The following is an 8,325-nucleotide window of genomic DNA, read 5'->3' as shown; positions in this document are numbered from 1 at the left end:
ATTAGAAACGGCTCCGAAAAAAAGCGAAAATTACTTGAAAAAAAATTGTAAACCTCAGCTTTGGGGCTGATTTTCAACCAATAATTTAATAAAATACTTTCCATCGTGTTACAAATTTACTACAAAGTTAATACAATAAAGTTTCCACACAAGTCGAAAGTTATAATTCTATGGCATTACTACAAAAAATTAAAACATACATCATAACACTATGCATATGTTTGTATATTTGTATTTGTTTAAGGCCATATTTCACAGTTTTTTCTATGTAAATGAATTGTACATGGGTGATTTTAAATTGAAGTTATGGTGGTTAATGAAGCATAGTTAAAAAAAAAACCACACCTGAAATTATAAAATTTCTGGATTTTGTGTACTTTGTTTTTGATTCAATCTTCATTTTCCCTAATAACTTGTATTTGACGTGATATGTATTACCCGCACAACAAAATAACGTGATGAAAGCGAATAATCTATTGCCGAATGTATGTTTTAGTCCTGAGGGTCACTTAAATTAGCATTAATATTTTGGTAAAACCAAAATCTCTGGGTGTAAAATTTTATTATGTTGTTAGTTGATAGTCTGGAACTGAATCTTTAAAGTTAAGAAATTGATTTTATTGTTTTAGTAATTTCCAACACCCAAAACATATTCAGTTTTGCAATATTGAATTTGTTATATTTAAGTTGCCTACAACATGATTCTTGGACTGTACAGTAGTTGAGCCTGTGTTGCACGCACCCACTGCCAATAGCACGCGCGGAATTCTGTTGCATAACGGGCGTAAGACTGGTGTCTGACCTTGAAGATTAGTCACAAAAAATCATACCTGTCAAGGTTCAAGGGACATAGTGAACATCATTAGGAAGTACAATTGAGTGAAGTTGGTGGATTTAAATGAAATTTTTATTTTATATATTAAGATTTCTCATCGAATTCTTTTTTTTTTATTAAAGTAATACTGCGTAAACCTCGAGCATCTTTTCCACGGAAATGAAACAAACAAGCAAAAGCTGCGAACGAGATATGGAGGGGGAAATGCAAGCAATATTGACAATAAGAAAGAGGGGTAAACGAAAATATATTAATAAGCTGAGTTTAATGGAAACAGAAGACCGATATTTTAACTACGTAAATCAATAACATTTAATATTTGAAGTAATACATTTCTATTTAATTTGCTTTAGTTTTTTCGAAGTAATAATTTGAGTATTGCAGTGTGTTACTTCAAACTTTGAGTCAAGGGCTTATTTTCCCATACGGATTTAACAAAGTGTCTAATTTTTAATTTCGGGTAATATTTAACTTTGTTGTTTGTTCTAGTTATGTGTATTCAATTGTACATTCAATACATGCAATTTTATATTTATACTGAAGCTGGCTACCATTGCATACTCAGTAGAACGCCAGCTTATGGTGCAAGAGGTTGCTGAATCGAACTTCGGCCGGGTCTGTTTGTTTTGTGATCACAGATTTAAGTTATTGTGTAAGCCATTCTTATAAACAACGCTGTTTATAAACACCAAGCCTATACATTTTTCATAAAACAACATGGCTACAAATCATATAAATTGTAGTATATATCGCGGTAAATATTCTTTACTGTTTCTTTAGTTCTAACATACGGTTAGCGAATTTCCTTTTTTTTTTATTTAGTTATTGGCTGCAGGGTATAATGCGCGTGACGTTACTTTCCTATTTAAATATATATTAAAATAATCCCAAGACTTTAACTATCATGGAAGCAGTAGCCAGAAGGGGAAATTAGATTGAAGTATTTTGAGTAAATGTATTTAGCAAACCTGTGTGTTGGATCTGGAGACTACGACATTTGCTGAGGAAAGTCAACGAAATTCGATAGGTAAGTGGGTTTTGGACCCCAAATACAGGTGCCTCTCACTCTTTTTTTTTTTTGAGTTTTTTTACATATGTCATGTTCCAAAACATATTTAGCTCGATTTTCTAACAAGCTTAGCTACACCAATGCTTACAGTGGGTGGTTGTGACTAGTCTGCAACCATATAATCTGTATCATAAGTATCTGACTGCCCAATCCAATAGAAAAAAGGATACGTTGACATAAATGATGTTACTGATATGCCACTATATGCAATTGGAGCTGTTATTTTGATGACGATATCACCTCGAACTAATAAGTTGTACGTCAGATTATCTCCAAATTATTTTTCTTGCTGGGAGTTGCCAACAAACATTTATCAGTCGTAATTCTTAATAGCTTCAGAGCAATAATTGTGGATTAGGAAATGTAATATTAATTTTTGCACTCAATCATTGTGTGAATAAAATTATTAATAATATAAGTGAGACTGTATTTAGCAGCAAAAAAATACTATAGCATCAAGTTCCTACATTACATTCTTAAGGTCAAACCTTTTTCAACGCTTCTCCAAAATAACTGCAACAAACATCGTAAGTCTAGCTTTTCTAACACAATCTTAGACTACGAACCCATGCTATGACGCTAAGACAACTTCTTAAATTGTATGCTAATATTTCAAGCATAATTTTAAAGTTATATTTTTACAATTGTTCATCTTACTCTTTGTGGCATAATGTCATTAAAATTACACGCTTTATTTAGGCCATATTTGATCCTTATTCGATGTAGTCCGTTGACTTTATTTCGTCTAGGCCTACCTGTGCAGTTAACTTTATAGTGTTTTGTATTGCAACGCTTCGGTGTCTCACACAGAACAATTGATCTGAAAGAAATGTTCGTTTTGTGGAAGAAATACAAAACATGTCTGGAGATTTTTTTTGTCCTTCAACCCTTGTTTTTTTTTTTTCATCCTTTGCACTTAGGGTTGGTCGTATTAAAAAAAAAAATATTTAGAAAACCGTTTTTTGTGTTACTACTTCGAGTTATAATACGTTAAAACGGATGTGATATTTTCCATATTATGGGAGTTATAGTTATTTTTCTGTTTAAAAAAACATTCATATTTCTATCCTTTTGGTGGTATTATGCCCACTCGGCCGAGATTTGCCATTACCATATTTTATGTATCGATTTGGAAATGATTTGTACAAAATTACGGCAGTTTTCACGTCCATAAAAATGTGAGATATATATATATATATATATATATAATATAAAAATGAATCGCAAAATATGTTGGTAAGCGCATAACTCAACAACGCCTGGACCAATTTGGCCAATTTTTTTTAAAATGTTCGTTGAAGTTCAAAGATGGTTTTTACGGCGAGAAAAATTCGAATAATTGCCGGAAAAAACCCTAAAACCAGCCCTTTTCTTTTTCCCATACAAACGTTTTCTAACTAAAACGAGCACTCATTGTTGTTTAAACAATGTAGGTATGTTCCTAACGTCAAAGAGTCAATTTGCACTTTATTACCTCTGTACAACGTTCAATCATATCTATCAAAACAGTGTGCGTTGGAGCACAGATAAACAAAAAAAAAATAAACCGAAATCGAATAGTTCAATTTGGTCGGCTTCGCGATATTATTTCATTTGTTTTACTTTAAAATGCACCATTTTCCAAGTCATTACATCAGTCAAACAAAACCAGCGTTACCAAAAGTATTTCATAAGTTTAAGTTTTTATTATTTCTTTTCCCTATTTTAAATACGGCTTGAAGGATTTGACTCCAAGTCATATCAAATTACAAAAAAAGTTGAAACAACAACAAACTGTCAATGTCAGTGTTTTTTTCCCCTTGGATTTTAGGTTACCTACCCTAATGAGTTTGCTTTTGTCAACTTATACACGAAACAAATTCTTACCTATATAGTGTTTGGTGCAGTGTTTATTTACCTATGATCGCTAATTATTGCATGTTTCAAAATAATCTATAATATAGATATGCCTCCTATTAGACGAATCAATTTAGGTAGAAGAACCCGAAATGCTACAAACCAAGCTAATTACCGATCTAATCATGCACTACAATGAAAATAAAAATTATGTTTCACATGATTAACAATAAAGAGATTACTTATTTTTTATTTATCTTTTTATTTATATGTTTTATTTAATTATATTTCTTATTCACAACACCCTATCACCAGGGTGACAGTTCTGTTCAGGAGAATTTTTTGCCCCGACTATAAAATATGTAGGAACAAAAAAATGTCACATTACAAATCATTTTTACAGGACTTTATTGCAATTTAATTAGGCAGTACGAAGTCTGCCGGGTCAGCTAGTCTTATATATAAAATTCTCGTGTCACAGTGTTAGTTACGATACTCCTCCGAAACGGCTTCACCGATTTTTATGAAATTTTGTATGCATATTCAGTAGGTCTGAGAATCGGCTACTATCTATTTTTCATACCCCTAAGTGATAAGGGTTGTCCACCCCTAACATTTATTTTTTATTTTTTGGGCAAAAATTTTTATTTTTATTTTTTTATAATGCGGCATTAAAAATTACATACAACCCTAAATTTTTACCCTTCTATCACCAACCCCTAATTTTTAATAGAATTTTATATTTTTTAACCCCGGTCGATAGCTGATCAATTAACACTTGATCAACCTTCCCCGCCTACAGCGAGCTCATTACCTGGATTAACACATAGACTACATATTAATATGAAATTCCATCCCTAAGGGAGTGAAAAAGTGATAATTTAATTTTATTACAGAACAAATCATAGATCATAGACATACAAATATTGAGTGAGTGTTATTTCTCTATGTCTGACACACGATCATACACATAGTAAGGTCTGGAAAATTAATATTTTTCTCCTTGGTGAGACCAGTCCGCTTAGTGGGGCTCGCAGCGGCTAGCAAAATAAAGGCGCTCATAACAGTTTTGTTCTTAACTTCGTCAATAGATAGAGTTAGTTGCCTTGAATTTAAACGCACCATCGTTTGATGCGTTTGTCATGTCTTTTAATTTTCGTTTGTTTGTGCCGTATGCGTTCCTATACCATTAATCCGATTGCGATGAAATTTTGGTGAGTTGTTATGCTCATGCCCGTGAAGGTTTCTGAGACGGTATAACTATTTTGCAATAGTTGGAGCACAAATCGTTTCAAAAAATTATTTTATTTCATATTATAGAGCGGCACTTCGTCTGTTTTTGTTGTATAAGTGCGCACGCATGACACAATTTATTTAAATATAAAAGAGAGACAGAGATAGAGTGATATATATAGAGTGAGATAGAGAGAGACAGTGAGATAAGTTGAGATAGAGTGAGGTATAGAGAATGAAAGAGATATACCTATATGTATAGAGCTATATAGATATTTATATATAGAAGAGATAGAGATAGTGGGATTTATATATGTATATATGTAGATATAAAGAGATAAATAGAGATAGAGAGATACATATATAAGGATGTAGATACAGATAAATATATATTTAGAGAGATGGATAGATGATTTGTATATGTGTAACTGCTTCAAACATATTACAAAACAAAACTGAATGATGCATTGCAATGCATGCCGAGCATTAGCTAGATAATGGAATATTTTCAGTATTAGTAATCTCTTATTTTTAAGCTTTTTTCTATAGTTCTTTATAGAGTCTAGACTACATACAAACCCCCAATTTTTAGATATAAACAGGTAAATAACTATACACTGGCAGAACAACGTCTGTCGGGATCTGAAGTGATATAAATTAGTTTGCACACTTGGCATTCAAATTAAGAAGACAATTACTAACTGCATCTGATTTCGAAAAAGGTCACCTTCACCCTGTGTTCAGCCAGGGCAACGCCGGGTACTGCAGCTAGTATATATATATATATATATATATATATATATATATATATGGTAACGGCTAGAGAAGGTTGGTATTTCTTCGAAATATACCTAAATGACTGCAAGTAAAAGAAGCTACACTGGCTGCATGCCTGACAAGGAAGTTAAAAAGCAAAGACAAAGCTTTCTTTTGAAATTATTTTTTAATAATGAATTTGTGAATTTGTTATCAATATGTACTTGCTATTAAGTTTATTGCAAATATGTGCTGATGATATTTACTGTTTTCAAAAACATTTCTTTGTGTTCCTTACTATATACTGAACTACATTAATGATCAGTACAGCCATGGCAGAGCATTTGAGTAATTCATCAAGAAGTTGTCTATGTAACTTGATCTGTCAATTAATGACAGCTAATAGTAAATCAGTATGACATTCATGACACTATTTTATACTATATTTATTGTCTATTAACAGATGTGTTATTGTAAATACTTGATGCAAAATATCATTGTTTAGAATTACGAGTGCATATGTAAATAGTTCAAAGTTATCAACCTTAAACATGTGAATATTAGAATTTTAATTATTTTTTTTAAAAAAAAAATCAATCAGATATCACTATTGCACTGACGTTAAGAACAGAAGTTTGAGGGTAGGGATATGGTTTAACTTGTGCAAGTACAGGTCAAAGTGAAATCATAGCGAATGAAAGCTGGGACACCTCGTCAGGGGTGTATGTGTGTCAGTGAGGCGGGATGATGAGTGCGACGGTCGCTGGTGCTTTTAGCGCGGTATCGCCTCTAAGCGCAAGACTGTGGACTGACTCGCAGTCTTCTCGTCATCACAGGACAACTGTGAAATTTGAGCGGTTGACCGTAACATTATTTGGCCGATAAATGAAGATAAAGGTGTGATTCAAGTCCCTTAAGTGTTTACAAGAATCTGTACTGGTTGTTTTTACGCCTAAAAATTACTCTGAAAACATGCGTTTTAGACATCTTAACTGATCTAAAAATTACAGTTTAAAAACTTAATCCGAAATCAAAAGTACTTTTTTTGGCCCTCAGCGAACTCTTAAATGTTTTTTTTTTTTTTCGTAAGCAGACCCCCACCCGGATATCTTGAGTAGTTTGGAAATCGCGTTGTTTTTTTTTTCCCTGGAGCTCTGCGCGTCGTGTGTGTGTGCCCGGGCAGACCGGGGGGGCCTTTAAAGGCAAGTGTGAGTGCACCTGAAGTTGAGAGACGCGACGGGACCCCCAGCATCCGGCACGACGTGACGAGGCCACGGCGCAGTCGCCACGGACCGCCGCCTCGCTGTCCTGGGGCCGGAGGGAGTCACGCCTGGTCGGTCGTCGTCGTCGTCATCGAGGCAACACCTGGGGGGTGAGGTGCATCCTGGGGGCTGGCCGCTTCCCAGGGGAGACGTGGCGCCTCTGGGAGAGACGCTGCGACCCCGTGGACGGTCGTCGTCGCCGCAGCCGCCGCCGTCAGCTCGAGGACCCCGACCTCTGGCCGGTGCGGGGAGACGAGCCATCCTGGTCGACGCGGCGTGGTTCACTGCACAGTAAGGCCCCACTGCCGTTCCCGCAGCGCGCCCCTGTCCGCTCTTCCGCCGATGTGCCAGGAGACACCGCGCTGGAAGCACCGGGAGGGTCCCTTGGAACAGACGCGCAGTTACTTCACCTCTCTTGTTTGTTCCGTGGGTTAAACAACAAGCCTAAAAGGCAAAGAGAGGCACAGTCTTGAGGCACTGGCGATGAGGTAGTGTTGGTAATAACACGCGTATCTGCCCAGCACTCGACATTAGCCGTAGGTAATGAACCAGTGCAACAAAACTGATCTCACTTGGGCTGTAAATTTAATCATTTAAGTATGGAAAATTAAATTATCAAAACCAAAACCAATCTGCCTTGGCGCTTGCAAACTTATTTTCATGGCGTGCTTGACTGGTGCGTGGCCAATTTATATCTGCATATTCATAACTTAGGCCCTTTAAAGACCAGTAGTCCTCTGAGAGTGGACATGGAATCATTAACGCACAATTAATCAGCGGCAGGATGCGGACTCAGGGATGCGTCCATCTCTCGTCCCGCATGCGCTCTGATCTGTGAATGAGAGAATCTAAACAATGATTGTCTTGGGTACATGCCGGGATTTTTTTTAACTTCTTCATTTTTAATAATTATTGATGTCGATTGTTTTTTTTTTTTTGTAGATGCCACTTAAGTTAGCTTGTAGGCTTTTCCGTGACCGATTCTTTGTATCATTCGCAAGACACGCGATAACTCGTCTCTGAAAGTTTTGAGAGGCATAACTGCTTAAGTCAGTATACTGTATTTAAAGTTATTTACAGGCGGTCTGGGTACGGAAGCAGGATTGCTTGCAGTTAGATATTGACGACCAGTTATTTTGCTCGGCATTCTTGTGTCAATAAGACACATCATTGAGTCTATATTCGTGCTTCCGAGTTTTTGGTGCCCCCACTAAAAAGGTTTGTGAAAGGTCAATCATGCTTCAAACATATAAACACCTGATACGCTTAGTGTAGAGTTAGAAACGGGTAAAAATGTACTTATAAAAATATCACCCGCACTTGTTCACATCAAC

At 35.7% G+C, this 8,325-nt stretch overlaps 1 long non-coding RNA gene across 1 annotated transcript in view; it reads right to left on the bottom strand.

Annotated features, from left to right (window-relative positions):
• Window positions 1-5,750: 5,750 nt before the first annotated feature.
• Window positions 5,751-8,325, bottom strand: part of LOC134537582 (uncharacterized) — a 41,057-nt gene continuing 38,482 nt past the window's right edge. The window contains exon 4 of the long non-coding RNA XR_010076007.1: window positions 5,751-7,435. This is a non-coding gene — a long non-coding RNA (uncharacterized LOC134537582). The remainder of the gene's footprint in view (window positions 7,436-8,325) is intronic.

The sequence above is a fragment of the Bacillus rossius genome, chromosome 12, assembly GCF_032445375.1.
Source record: "Bacillus rossius redtenbacheri isolate Brsri chromosome 12, Brsri_v3, whole genome shotgun sequence".
Classification (NCBI taxonomy): Eukaryota; Metazoa; Arthropoda; class Insecta; order Phasmatodea; family Bacillidae; genus Bacillus; species Bacillus rossius.
This window is presented reverse-complemented; position numbering and strand designations above follow the sequence as displayed.